The 14736-nt window shown below is 40.5% G+C and overlaps 2 long non-coding RNA genes across 2 annotated transcripts in view; both read left to right on the top strand.

The window, feature by feature from the left end:
- LOC132076687 (uncharacterized) overlaps positions 1-14736 on the top strand; it is a 273769-nt gene that overhangs the window by 217810 nt on the left and 41223 nt on the right. The window contains exon 7 of the long non-coding RNA XR_009418958.1: positions 2867-3024. This is a non-coding gene — a long non-coding RNA (uncharacterized LOC132076687). The remainder of the gene's footprint in view (positions 1-2866; positions 3025-14736) is intronic.
- LOC132069529 (uncharacterized) lies at positions 9726-13024 on the top strand. Its single transcript, XR_009417798.1, has 3 exons — positions 9726-9778; positions 11691-11790; positions 12769-13024. It is a non-coding gene; the product is annotated as an uncharacterized LOC132069529 (long non-coding RNA).

The following is a 14736-nucleotide window of genomic DNA, read 5'->3' as shown; positions in this document are numbered from 1 at the left end:
TATCCTGAAATACTGACTATGATGATTTCCAAGTTGAGTAAAACCTACAACTGAAAAGCAAAATCACAACATGTGACTGTGAGGCATGCAGGAAAAGCTTTTAAAATCTATATCTGGTCATCATTGATACTTGTCTTGCCAAGGAAATGCTAGCAGACTGTTTACATTTTTGAAACCCTAAAATAAATTAAAGAAATGACACAACCTTGTCATCTGGAAATGGTGAAAAAAAATATATTTGGTAAAATGAATTTATTCTTTGAAGATGAAGAAAGAAGCAATGAGAGTAATTGAATTGCTATGCACTTCCTGACTGTAATATTTCTCACTGGACAGGGTTGTATTTTGTAGTCTGCTTCCTGTGGTCAAGTAAAGGAGTGAGTATTAGGAAGACCAAAATTCAAGCTTTTGCCTTACCATTTTATGTAGCAATGCCTACCACTTTCCCATGGTTATTTTCTATTGTATGACATCTGCTCAGCTCTTGTAATGTCCTACTGATAACTCACTGCAGTAATAGGCAAATGTCTTTGCTCTAGTTCAGTGGGTCAACAGCAGAATCAAAGATAATCTCTCACTGATTGTGAGTTATTTATTAACATAACCACTCTGCTGCTTCTGGATCAGATCTAAACAGCTTACTATGAGACCTGGACTTGGTATTTTCTATAATAGTGTGTTGGATTGTAAGAGCTCACTGCTTCATCTTCTGCAATATCTCATCTTCTTGTATCTCCACTAATAAAGTGCAAAATTCCAGCTGACTGCAATGAGTATAGATTGAAACCTCAAATAATTTTTAAAGAACTTGTGATTTCTGGTGAAGCATCCTATGGATGTGGATTGTTCCATACTTCCTCTTATTCACTTTGTCCTGTTTGAGAACAAGTTGAAATAAACTTTCTAGTGTGTGTGTGTGACACCTTACTTGTATGTTTCCAACTTTTGTTCTCAGTCTGATTTGGGTTGGAGTATTATTTTGCTTTTAATTTAATATTTGGACCCGAAACTTTACATGAGAGAGCCAAAACAAACACATCTCCTGTACAGAGACTGTCTAGAAGTAGCTGGAATTGGATCACAGCCTGTAAGGCAGGCACAGCACCCTTGAGATATGTCATCCATGCCCATGGAGCTGGTTCTAGCTGCCCTGGACACCTCTGGGGATGGGGATAATGGCTTCTGGCAGCCCAAAAGATAGCCCAGTCAGATCCTAGGGGGTCTGCCTCTGGTTTCCACTCTCAGATTCACTGGATCTGTTAATGGGTAAGACTCAAAGATTTCACAGATTATCATGTTTCAGATAAGTGGGGGAAATTTTGGCTTTAGTTGGTGCAGTGCTTGATCACCTCAGAGATGCAGGCTCTGGAAACAGTGAAATTCAGAACTGAGGCAAACTCTTCTACGAGACCAGCCCTCTAGCAGTTAGGGTTCAGTGATAGATGCTTCTTTAGGTGAAAGCATTTGCAGCAAAATGTCCAGCCCCTTCCAGGAATGGGGCTGAACCTGAGCTGGGAGGCTCCATCAGAAAATGGGCAAACTTTGGAACAGTTCAGACTATATGGGAACTTTGCCACTGATCAAACTCTAACAGCTCAGACTCTAACAGCTGAGTTGAAGCAGAGATTTTGGAAAGGAAGAACTTGGATCACAATTTTATGGCTATCTCTAAAATATTTTATTGCTGGTTTATGACACCAAAGTGTAAATTATGGGGCTTTAAAGAGTTGCATTGTGAAGGTTTTATCCTTTGCTTATGTACAGAACATAAATACTACTGTTTTGTTTTCAGGGAAATTAAATACATATTTTTTTAAGTGCTGTTTAGGAAGCCAAGAAGGTTATTAAGAAGAACACCTTACTTTTTTTTTTTTTAATGTGTTGAGAATGGCTTTTTTTATGAGTTGATAATGAGTAATTATTTTCAGTCAACTGACATATGTCAGATAATTGAAAAGAAGGAGGGGGAATAAGCATGTGTTGCATGATTGCAAATACGATTACAATGGAAATGGCGTGTCTAATACCATGTGGATCAGTGAAGAAATGTCTTCTATTACATGACCTGTTGCAGAAAAATATCTGTTGGAATCCCAGTTTCTCAGGTCTGAAACAAGCCTTATATAGTTTGTGTGGAGATAAAATTGGTTTATACTGTGTGCATACACATATATATGTATCTACACAAATGCAGTTCTGTAGATGCAACAACAGCTACCGTATTGTCTCATTTGCATTGAAGCTCTATGGGCATGTTATCCATTTTTAGAAGAGAAATGTAACAAGTGAAAATGTTTCATTTCCTACTACATTTTTAAATCTAACTTAAAGCTATGTAATTCAAGAAATGTATTGTAGTTTGGAGACCAGAGTTAAGAGATCAATTTCTTTTGGATGTGACTTCATCAAGATTCATCAGTAGCTTACTCTGGCCTTTATCTCTTGGGGTTTATATCCAGTATTGCTTCAGATTTTGCTCCATCCTATGTCAAACTGACTCACTGTTATTTCCTTCCACTGTCTCATGCTGAGTGACCACGGGCAGAAAAAATGTTTTCAGCTGCTTCTTTTAGTTAATGTTCTTGTTGCAGTAGACTCACTCAGTTAATTTTTCAAAAGTTATGAAACAGTTCTCTCTGTGAACTCCATGTTATTCTCCTATGCCCAACCTTGGCACTCATTTCCTTTCCAAGCTCTGGGAAAAATGCTGGTTTATATGTATTGGGATGAAACTCAGGTGTGATTCTCCTGTTCTGGAAGGACTGGGAGGGGACATGAGTAGCCATAGTGGTGGAAATACCTGTTTTTAACAGTTCTAAATTATTATTGTTCAAATCTCTTTTATGTGATATCTCTATTCTCTTAGGGGATTCAGATGGATCACTCTTTACCAGCTGTCAAGGCCAATACTGCTGTACAGTCCCTGCTCTCAGCAGCATCCTCAATGTCCTTGTGGTGGGGTGTCTTGGAAGGACTGTGCAGATCAAGCTTCACACTGCCTCTGCACTTGAGGCTCTCTGTGCTGTAAGTACACTGAATAATGTTGTGGCTACTTGGCATGCCCAAGTTGGTTACCTGGAAGTGCTTCAAATGAACTTCCAGAAAACTTCCTGTGATGTTGATGATTTTATGCTTTTTAGGTGGATGAAACTATGTACCTGCCTCAAATAAATATGAAAGGTGCTTTTATATTGATTTATTAGTCCCTGTAATCACCATAAGTTTCCAGTTATTGTAGGGCAAATGGGTATTTTTCATCTAGTGCATTACCAACATGCTGTAAACAACACAAAGACTATATTTTACAGGCAGCATCTGATAAAAGTAATTCTGTTGCTGCTGTTCCTGACAAGAAAGGGAGGAGGTGCTTTTAGTTGTTTTGAATATCTAATATGTCTAGTTGTAACTCTGTGTACATAGATAGGGGTGGGAAAACATCTACACGATGTATAGAGGTGTTCATTTTCCAGCTGTGGGAAAGATGTGGCTGCAACCTAACTGTACTTCCTTCAGCTGAAATAAACACTTTTGGGAAGAATTTGGCTGAATGGCTATTTTTGGTCTGGCAAAGGGGAAACCAAATGAGGGACTGTTATTACCCTGATGCCAATTACTGGAACCGACCAGCTTAGGGACAATTTGCTGACTTTGTTCAAAAACAAAACTGGTCTTTCTGGGTCCAAATGTGATTTAGGAAGGGAGGAGCTCTAAACCACTTCTTTCTTTCTTTTTTTTTTCTTCCTTTTAGAAAAATAAATTTAAATTATTTTTTTAAAAAGTTTCCTAGCTGAAAACATTATCTGAACTCCACATGGTGTGGGATTTAGGGAATTAACAGGATGATTCAGACATACAATCCTCACATTCATTCCCACTCCTGAGAACTTTCCTTAAGGAATAAAATTTCTTTCCTGCACTTGGTTGGAAAGAAAACAAACTCAAACCCCTCTCTCCTTTTTTTCTCTCTCTTCTTCTTCTTTTTTTTTTTGACTGGAAAGTAGCACAACTAATAAACTAAACATTAAGCTCCAGCACATGCTGTAGGCCAGTATAACCTCGGGATATGAGTGGTGTGATTTCAGCAGGCGTTTGCAGCACTCCTCCCTGTGAACTCTTGGCTGATACGTTGTCCCATCACTTCTTCCCTTTCCTCTCCCCTGCTCCATATGGAGACATGTGCCAGCAGGGCTGAAGGGTGGTTTAAAGTGTTGTCTTTTCATATTTAGTCCTTAGGGAGTGGGACAGAAAATGCTGAGAGTGCTGCCTTGTGTATTGGTTTACACGTCTGTGAGAAGACAGACCAAGGGCAGTGCCTGAGCTCTCACCTTGGGTATGAGAAATTTGTGATCTTGCAGCCCCACTGCTCACTTGATGTAACTCTGGAGTCCTTTTCCTATATGTGTGTGAGGGGGGAAGGTCACATAAGCTGCAGTGAATCTCTTCAGCATGAATTCAGAGTACTCAGATTGTGCAGAATTCCCAAGGTGCGCACCAGGAGAATTTTATGATGGATTGGTTTCCCACTCTTTCCCCTTTTGTAGCTTCTTATCAAACTCAAACAAACTCAAACAAAACATATCCTTTCATTTAGGCAGGAAATAAAGGAAGCCTGTGGAAAAACTTAGTTCTTGACCACGCTGCAGTTTAGTTTAAATGCCCACAGGCACCTGTATTTTCTTGCTTTCTCCTTCACAGGATTGCTTTCCTTGGTGCCCCTTGTGCAGGTGTTTTAAAAATTCCTCTGTCATAACATTTAATATTTTTTAAATTTATAGTCAGACTTTTTTCCCACATTGGTCATATTTCCTCACTACCCAGAAAGTTCTTTGTCCATTCCCTTGGTCAGTGTTTTGCTCTTTGAATTAGGAAAATTCACTTAGATTGCTCTTGCATTTTCTGGTCCACAGTTGAATCAAATAGTACCAAACTTACATGGTGATTTCTTGATTTTCTTTTATAATATACTTATATTTTTGCTTCATTATTTATATTGATGGCATTCCCTGCCAAATTGAGGCCTTGTTGGTTAAACTGTCTGACCTCTATCTTTGTTCATAGAGTCTCCATGGACTTCTTCTAAAATGCAGCTGAGTTCAATTGATTGTTTCAAGCTTCTCTGCCCTTCTAGTCCTATTTCGTACCTGCTTTTCTTACTGTGTCTTCGGTTTGGTGGAACAAAGGAAATTTGCTAAATACCTTGCAGCCTGTTCCCTCTCACTGTCACAATCACAGGCAACTAGATCAGCAGCTGCATTACTCACTGCATTCTAAAGACAAATCCTAGAGGAGGATCAGAGTGGCTGCCTACAATATATTGCCTTTCACCACATTGCTGATTCCCATTTTGCTCTGCCAGATGCTGCCAACACCCTTGTCTCTGAGGTGCTTCAGTAGTCGTGTGTCTCTCCTGCCTTTCCTCTAGCTGATGTTTGGCTGGTGTTTAAATCCACACCCACCTGTGTTTTTATTACACACAGAGGTGGAAACTCCGCCCGATCATTCTTTTTCATCCTTCAGTTTCCTTTTGTTTTGTCTTACATATATTCAAGGGGGAAACAGGACGAGGGATGGAAAAGGAAGGGTTCGGTCTAGACTTCCAAAGCAATTTCCTTTTCCCTACAGAGCACAGCTCATTTCCTTCCAGAGCGATGTGTCTGGGAAGTTGCACATTTCTTCTCAGCACTGACTTTCCTGAAATTTGTTGAGTCAAAGCACAGCTACTAGGCAGGATCCAGAGGGCCATAAACGGGAGCGTGTGAGTGTTTTTGTCACTGCCAAACAGGAGAATAAACAGAGATTAATATAGAAAGGAGAGGACAGTCTAGATAAGCAGCCACAGTGTGGAAATGTTGAAAAAAAGAATTAGACAAATATCCACAGACACACCTGCACTTGGGCGTTCCTGCACCGTGGGGCCTCACAGGGCTTATTTTTGCCATAAATGTCTCAAGGACAGAGAACTGAGCAATGTGGAAGTTGATGATTTTCCTTGAGGGTTAATTACAAGTTCTTGCCTTTGGGGGAAAAAAAAAGTAATGGTTTATTGTTCTAAATTTAACTCTTTATATGCTACATTTAGCTCAAGACAGGAGAGTTCTTTTTCTTTAAAATGCATTTATATTTGCTGGTTTTTAATAGTATGCCATTTAGTACTGCGGCATCCACTCTTACAAGGTTTCTGTGTTTGCTTAAAATCAAGCTCATAAATTAAGTCAAATTAAAACCAGACTGAAAGTGTAGTGTAGTCATGACTGAGAAACTTGCCTCCTCCAGAGAGTTCAATATATTCTGTGCTTAAATTTTTTTCAAATTAATTCAATTCAGTTTGGAAAGGAAATGCTTGAGAGGGGGAAAAAAAGTGATGAGATCATAATCTGTTGACTCTGTAGAGTTTCTAATTTGGTTAGGACCTAAATGTGTTTACTTGCTTAAAAGATGAGATTTCTTCTGTGTTGAGAGTGTGTAGAGACATGAGCAGGAAGATGAGCTGGAATCTGACTATGTGTTTGATGTAAGATAATTATTTCATCCCTTCCACTTGTTTTTTGCTTAGCAAGACAATTCACATAGTGTTCATTGTCCTGCCACAGTAATTGCAAATGTGTCTGAATAGCTGATACTTATTTCTGAGTCTGAAAAAGCTCATAACTGATTTATTGTGTTAATTGTCAGAAAATGCACAGTGAAACTTTAGAGAAGTACTTCCAAAGTCCCTGGTATTACAGCTGCACAGGAATATGAGTTGGTTGGGTTTTTTTAGTAGATGAATAGATGAGAAAACTTTGCATTTTGTCTCAAAAGTGTAAGTTCAGCAAACTATAGGCAGAGGAGCTTTAAAAGATCTCCTGTTTCTCAGGCCCCTTGCTTTGAAATCCCAACTACAAAAAACCTTTCTGCTATTAGCCACAAGATTAAACACCACAGTGTTTGCTACTCTCCAGTTTAATGACATTTTTCCAGGCAAAGGAAAACACCTGGCTTAGGAGGAGGTTGTGTAGGGCTGGGCAGGCTCTGGTTACTGCATCCACTCAGTCTTTCACTCAGTAGTGCCAACACACTGGGGCCTTGTAATCTGGAGCTGCTGTCTGGCTTGGGAAGTTTTGTAAGGGCAAGAAAAAGACAATGCAATGCAATGCAAAGACGTTGTTGTGGAGCTCACACTGCAAATTGTAGAACTTTTCTGTGAGACTAAAGGATGCTTCTTCCTGCTTCAGTTGGATTGCAGGAGGACAGACTTGTACAACTTTTCCATTTGTGGAGGAACCTCTGCAGTGAAAACATGTACAGCTGGTAGCTGAAGGTCCTTGAATTTGTTATAACTTACTATAATTCATCCAGCTGTGTTGGGCTGGTTGGCTCAAGCTTTCAACAGCTGTAGCTGGCAGGGAAATTTCTGCTCTGTTAAAGGGAGTTCTGGCAGTCCCAGGTATTCAAGATGAAATGGAGGTGGGGGGAAAAAGATGGTTATGACATTCTGCTGATATCATCTGCAATTGAGGAATCACTGTGAGCTTTTTTATTATTCCTGAAATGTGTAGCTCTTTGTGGCTTGGATTTTTTTTTCTTTTGCTTTTGACATATTTGCTGTCTTTTGTCAGTTCCAAGCCTGCATTTATTAGCTCAGCTGAGGGTGAAAGGCAAAGGTGCTGCTGTCTTAGGGGTAGAATACATTCACAACCAATACAAATTATTTAAAAAATGCTACTTTTGTAGATATGATTGGGGCATTATGCACTCTGACCAAGAGAAAAAACTGCAATAGTATGCTACATTTTTGCCCTGCCAGAAAAAAGACAGGGCAGAATCTCAAACTTTTGAGTATTTTTTCATCTATTTTTTCCAAATATGCACTCTAGTGGTAATTGTGATAGCAGGGGGAGCATGACTCTTCAGGCACAAATTGAGGTTGAGTGTGTTTGTACATGCAGATGTTCAGTGTTGCACAAAGCAGGGCAGTTCTAGGGAAAAAAAGCAGTTGTGTTCCTGCAAAGCCAGGATTTGAAGCAGTGCTATGTTAAGTGCTGAATGAGGCAGATCAAAATACACAAAAGGAAAAAAAACAGAGTATCTAGCTTTGTTGCCTACCTTCTGGAAGGACTGCAGAGCCTGTTCTGTGTCCCAGGGTCTGTCAGTGGCATGTTGTATGACCTTAATAAAGAAACTGCATCTCAAAGTTCCCAAGGTCATACATTTGTAAAATGAGAACAATAAGCAAGGTGCCTTGACTTCTGTGAATAAAAAGGTGCTGTATAAAAATTGTTTTAGTACTTCTAATGATAATAATAATATATATGATAATAATGGATTTATTCTCACCATAATTTTAATTCAGACAGAATTATGTCTATTTTTTCTCTTAACAGTGCTAAGGTACAGAAAGTGTTAAAGATGCAAAATTGAAATTTCTCTGAATGTATTTCATAGGCACAACCTGTAAACATCCCGGAGCTCTTTGCTTTTTCCTGGTGTGTAACATAGCCCATAGCTGTAAAGTATTTTCAGATTAATGCTTTTCAGCAGAAGTGTTTAGCACTTTCCCAGGAAATGATCAGCAAATAAAACACACTGAGAAAGGAAGCTAGCATTTACTTTCTGCTTTTAAAGGTGGCTTGTATTTTGCAAAACAAGATGGAAGGGGCTAGATGTCCCATAGCATTAGCATCTAAAGAACAGTGTGTCTTACACTGCACTAGCAGTGGTGGAATATAATAGATAAGAAGAGTTACATTTCTTATTTGTACCTTTGCATCCCAATTATTGTTGCTGCAGCTGACTCTGAGGCAGAATGTGCATAAGGATGCATGGCCATGTCTTGGCATCAGGGCTTGTCTCTCAACAAGTGATCTCTTTCCTGTCACTGTCTCCTTTCCAATTTCACTGGCTGAAATAGAATAAAGTGCATTCACTTTGAAAACCTGAAGTTCTTTTTAGTTTCTAGATTTAGAAAAAACCCCCATAGCTGACTTGTTTAATGAACAATCCTTGGTAACAATCCCTAATTTTAAAACCTGCCTTCTTTCAGCACTGTCAATGACCTCAAAGGGGCCAGACTTGGGCAGGTAGCTGTGATGTTCAGTGGAACTGGAAATGTGCATGTAAATTATATTTCTGGTTAGTGCTTTTCTTTTTTATTCTTTGGTACAAATGTGATGAATACTCACCATCACTCAGCTGGTTGGAAGCAAGCAAAGCAACAAGGTTACATCACAGAGAGTGTTTTTTTCAATGTGAAGGAAGTCTTGGAGTTTCCTAAAAACGTGGAGGAGGAATGCTTTCTTCCTGAAACTTCAGAGTGTAAATGAAGACTTACTGTGTAAACCTTGACTCTTGTTGACTTTATTTAAGCATTTAAGAGGTGCTACAGGAAAAAGTATGGCCAGAGAACGATAATGCTTTTCAGAAAGTAGCGTTTTTGAGATGTGACACTGTTCATTTTATGTCAGGGAGCTCTGCTAAAGCAGAGAAGAGAAAATCCCTCCATCACAAATGCATAATAAGGGCTGAGGATGTGTTATAAAGGTATATCTTCCACATTACTAAATTATTTTCCTCTTTCCTACCCATTGGGTCTATATCAGAAACATTGCTGGAAATACATCTGGGAAATTAGCAGAATGTTTGTTTTACTTCTTTTTGAAGTGTTTTCTTGGTTTTAGGTGAGTGTTTGACTTATGTTCATTGGCCCTTGCACAAGAAACTGAAAGCTATTTCCTTTTTCCTTAATTAGAACATGTGGAATATCAGATTTCTGAGCAGTGAATTTCCTTTCAGGAGATAGGTGAGTATATGTGGTAGAAGTGGTTGTTTTTGTAAACTTGAAAAGTTGGTCCTTCTCTATTTTATAGATACTTTCTTCAGCCAAAGTTGTACTTTTCATACAGAGAATAGTGCATTTTTTTCCCTTTTTTTCTTCCCCACCTCCCCTTTTTTATTTTTTGTAATTAAATAGAGAAGTGGGAAGTTAGAAATATCTGAGGGAATTTCCAGGAGGGTGGCCATAGGAATGTGGTAGCAAATGTGGAGGTAACAGCCCAACCCTGTTTGTGTGTGTAACTTGATTTTGAGTCTGCAGAGCTGGTGCTGGTGAGAAAGGGGGAAAAAAAATTAAAATGGAGAGATTGTGTGCTGTTTTTTAAGGTCATGTATTTTTATATCTGCTGGCTTGTCTATGTGGGTGGGCAGGTATGAGTCTTGGTCTGTCTTATGCAATGTCAGAGGGAAGCTCAGGTCGGTGCAGTGGCGGGGCCAGCCCACATCCTCCACCCGCAGGGGCCAGGAGCACACATCAATCAGGGACAGCCCTCAGCTCCTGGCACCGTTGGAGCAGGTGGCAGAGCTCACAGTGACACCAGATGACTGTCACGTTGCCGTGGGGCAGCCACCAGTGCCTGGCCCATGCTCTGTGTACATCAGGTCTACCTCCTGAAATAAATTCTAGTCTGCAGCTCCAGCACTCACACCGCCACCTATAACCATCCTTGTCTCTCACAGGTGCTTTGGGGTAGAACAAATAGAAAGAAGAACAAGGAGAATGATTTTATAAAATGTTGCAGATGTCCATATAGCACCCTCTCCTAAATGCCATGCTTTTTAAGGTGTCAACCAGTTATAAACAGAGAGAGAGAGAGGGAAAACCGAGGCTGTGTCAAGGCAAAAGCAGAGTTGGCTAGATCAGTCATGAGAGTTTTGGTCAATTTTTGAAGCACAGACGGATGCTTTGCTGTGGGGAAAAGTTCTTGCAAAGCTACTGCTTTCATGTCCGTTTAGTGCTGGGTTTTTTTTTAAGCACCAATATTGCCCCTTGTTTTCGTTCCTTAAAAGGTGAACTCAGACTTACCCTACCCAGCCCTCTTTATTTTGGTGTCTCAGTGTTTTGTAGTAGTATGCCAACACCTACCTGTAAATAAATTGACTGTGTGTAGTGAAAATACTCTGTACTTTACTCTGTGTCTAGGTCAGTGTGGAAGGGTATCGCTGGCTTAATTGGCCCCTGGGAATTTGCTAGAGTGTTTCTGGGTTGCATGAGCACAAATGAGAGGAGAATTCAGTGTCAGCTTCTGGTGATTTATACAGGATATAGGTGATTTATGTAGGATATCTATTAGCCCTGATTTTGCTAAGCAGATGTAGTATATTGGATCAAATTATTTTGATATATGGAGGTGGGCAGAGGAGGAGATCCAAGGACTGTGGAGATGGTCAGTGCCTCCAGTCTTGGGCATGCTCTTATGACTATTGGCAGAATGATGTCTTTATTATTTGTAGGTGGGATCTCAAAAGTTTAATGTCTCCAGAAATTAAGTTTAAGGTGTGTTTCAACCTGCCTGTAGCAGTTTATTCTCTCAGAGCCTGGAGGACAGCATGCATGTGTACCATCCTTCCAGCTGCAGTCTAAACCTTGCTTCTGAACAAGTGTATGAAGAAACTCAGTTTAAATTAAAGGGCTTATTCAGTTATTTTATCTTTACACATAAGTAAGAGATAGCAGGATTTTAAGAAGGAGTGATGTTAATCACTGTAGCAATCCTTTCTAAGGAAAAGGCACTTTTTCATCCATTAAAATACAGTAGACTTCTTGATTAAGTGTATTCACAGATATACAAAATTACAGGGTAAGGGTCTGCTTGGGAACAAATTCCCCCTATATTGCCATGCCAACATATGTTCATGCTGTTCCTTTTCACCAACAGATAATAACAGGCATAGATGCCTAGACCCATGAAAGGAGGCAGCTTCAGTTCTGCTGTGCTGGGTTGTTAGAAGCAATACAGCAGTTCTGACTTCTACAAGGTATTTCCAGCTTTGAAACACTGTTTTATTTAGTGATGAAATGTAATGACTTTTCAAGTGTTTAATTAAGAATTGCCACGAGTGCAGCTTACATAGATACTGGGACCATCTTCAGCTCTGTTACATAAGGTTGGATGGGTGTGACATCTGTGAAGGGGGGTCTGAGTCTTTCTGGCTTAGGATGTGAACTCACCACCACTGAACTGTTGAGAAGAATCTCCTTGTAGGGAGAAGTCTCCTCTTCCCCCACTCCTTTATTTTTCTTTCCTGCCAGTAACCTCTCTCGAAAACAAACTCCTAGACCAGCTGCTTCAGTGTCGTGTTTTTTTTCACTTTTCCCTTAAAAGCTGTTCCCTACGTGTTTCACCCTCAGGAGCCACATGGGTAGTGGTTCTGCTTTAAGGTACAGGAATTGCTTTCCTTGCATAACATTGCATGGATGTTGACTAAAGGCCGATGCACATGAGAACAGCCATGTGAAGATTACAAAATAGATATGCTTGGCTTTACCAGCTCTGGTTTGCTATTTTACCATATAAATGAGCTCACTCTCTTAATCAAGTTTTCACAGGGTAAGGGTAGAACAGGCTGGTACAGATGGTGGAAGAAATCAAGGGAGACAGGGAGAGAGGGAGAAGAAAGGAAAAAAAGAAGGAAAATGTTTGTCAGGCTTGATAGTGTTAATGAAAACATAAAGAAAGAAAGGAGGAAAGCAATGTTTGGAGAGCAAAGAGTGACCTGACAAATGTCACCTCTGTTTTTCCCAAGGGCTTCTGACTTTGAAACCAAAGCTGCCTTTAATGTTCACCAGGTGCCATCAGGGTGTTTTGATTGCCTTTATGGAAGGGAATTAACCTCATAACTTCAGCATCTGCATTTCAGTGAACTTCAGGGACAGGGTGTATTCTTGTTCAGATCATAACCCTTAAGGTTCAAAGGCCATAAGCAGCTAAATAATTAATTCTGTTACTTCCACAGGAGGCAATGAACACAGACCTATACTTCACACTGGTTTATCACACGAATTTTTCCAGTCCCTGTTCAAACAGTTTCTGCCTGAGCATCTCTGAACAGCCGTTTGGAGCAACTGGAAAGCAGACACATCACAGAAACAAAGCTGGCAGTAAGATTATTCCTCATGCTAAAATAATACTCAGAAGATTTGTATTATGTCAGCTGAGATTATAGTTCAATTTCTTGGAGGAAGCGAGATGCTATTTTGCTGAAGATATATGGCTCTCTGTCCCCTGTTGTTATATAAGCAAATTGTGGTGCTTATCATCCTCTTTCTGTCTGCTTCCTCTCTGTAGGTGATTGTGCCTCTGATATTACCTAGATATCTCAGCCTTGCTTGTGACCCGAGAGTAGATTGTAGATTTTAGCTCTTCAGGTAATTGTCTTGTCCTGCAGGTGACAGATTTATAAGAATATTGCACATTGTCAATAAAAAGAAACAACTGACTGATCAGTGGAGTTTTTACTCCTCCTTCTCCTGTCCTCTGAGAGAACCAAGAGCCAACCATTTCTGGACAGCTCCCCCTCCCCTTGAGAAGTACAGGGAATTCAAGCAGCTCATCTAATCCCATGGAGCAGAGGCTTTGTTGCAGCAGGGAGGAAGGTATTATAGGCAACATATCCTCAACAGAAGGGTTTTTCTGGGAAGAGGGCTACCCTAGGGCTACCCAAGGGCTGACTTAGGATCACTGAATTGTGGGTCACTGGAGTAGTGGGGTGACTAAGAGGTCCTGTCCAGCGATGACTCTTCAGTATCTTTGGTTGTCTCAGCCTTAGTACTGTAGCAAATACCTGCTTTGGGAAGAGAATATGATGGTATCTCCAACACATCTAGTTGAAGTGCAGGACCTCATGGGTCCAGATGTACAACAGGATGACCACTGCGTCAGCTCATCAGTCACCTTCTGCACCCAATGTCTGTTCATTCTACTGTCACCTCACACACCCAGTCTTTTACAGTCCATTAATTTCAAAGTATAGGACCAGAGTAACTTCAACAAGGGACAGGGAAGGGCTTTAAAAGGACCCGAAAAGTTTGGAAATTTACAAGTAAATGACTGCAAATGATCATCATATTTCAAAAGTTATGGTTGTCACTGTCTGGAAAAGGGGAAACATAAAAGGGTAAAAAGGAAGACCTGAGGAACTGCAGGACAGTGAGTCTCACCCTAGTGCCTGGCAAGATCATGGGAAAGATCCTCCTGGTAACTGTGCTAAGTCATGAGGAAAATAAAGAGGTGACTGGTGGCAGCCAACATGTCTTGACTAAGGCCAAATCATGCCAGACAAATTTAGTAGTCTTTTGTGACATGGTTACCATATTGGTGGATAAGGGGAGAGCAACTGATGTAATCCACCTGGACTTGTGCGAAGCATTTCACAATACCACATAACATCCTCTAAATTGGAGAGGCACAGATTTGATGGATGGATTGATCACGTGGTGAATGAGGAAGTGGCTGGACAGTTTCACTCAAAGTGCTGCAATCGATGTCTTGATGTTCAAGTGGAGGATAATGATGGGTGGTGTTCCTCAGGAGTCAGTACTGGGGCCAGCACTGTTTAACATCTTTGCCAGTGACATGGACAGTGGGACTGGTGCACCAGCAGCAAGTTTGCCAACAACCAGAATGTCCAGTGCAGTCAACATGCTGGAGGGAAGGGATGCCATCCAGAGGGGCCTTCACCAGCTTAAGAGGTGGGCCTTTGCTAATCTCAAAGCTCAAAAAGGCCAAGTGTAAGATCCTCCACCCAGACTGGGGCAATTCCAGACACAAATACAGGCTAAATGGTTGAGGAATGGATTGAGAGCAGTCCTGAGGAAAAGGACTTGAGAGTGTTGATAGACAGGAAGCTCAGCATGAGCTGGTGCAGCCCACAAAGCCAACCATATTCTGGTTGCATCTACAGAAGTGTGGACACCACATTCAA

Source organism: Ammospiza nelsoni, chromosome 1 (genome assembly GCF_027579445.1).
Source record: "Ammospiza nelsoni isolate bAmmNel1 chromosome 1, bAmmNel1.pri, whole genome shotgun sequence".
Taxonomy (NCBI): Eukaryota; Metazoa; Chordata; class Aves; order Passeriformes; family Passerellidae; genus Ammospiza; species Ammospiza nelsoni.
This window is presented reverse-complemented; position numbering and strand designations above follow the sequence as displayed.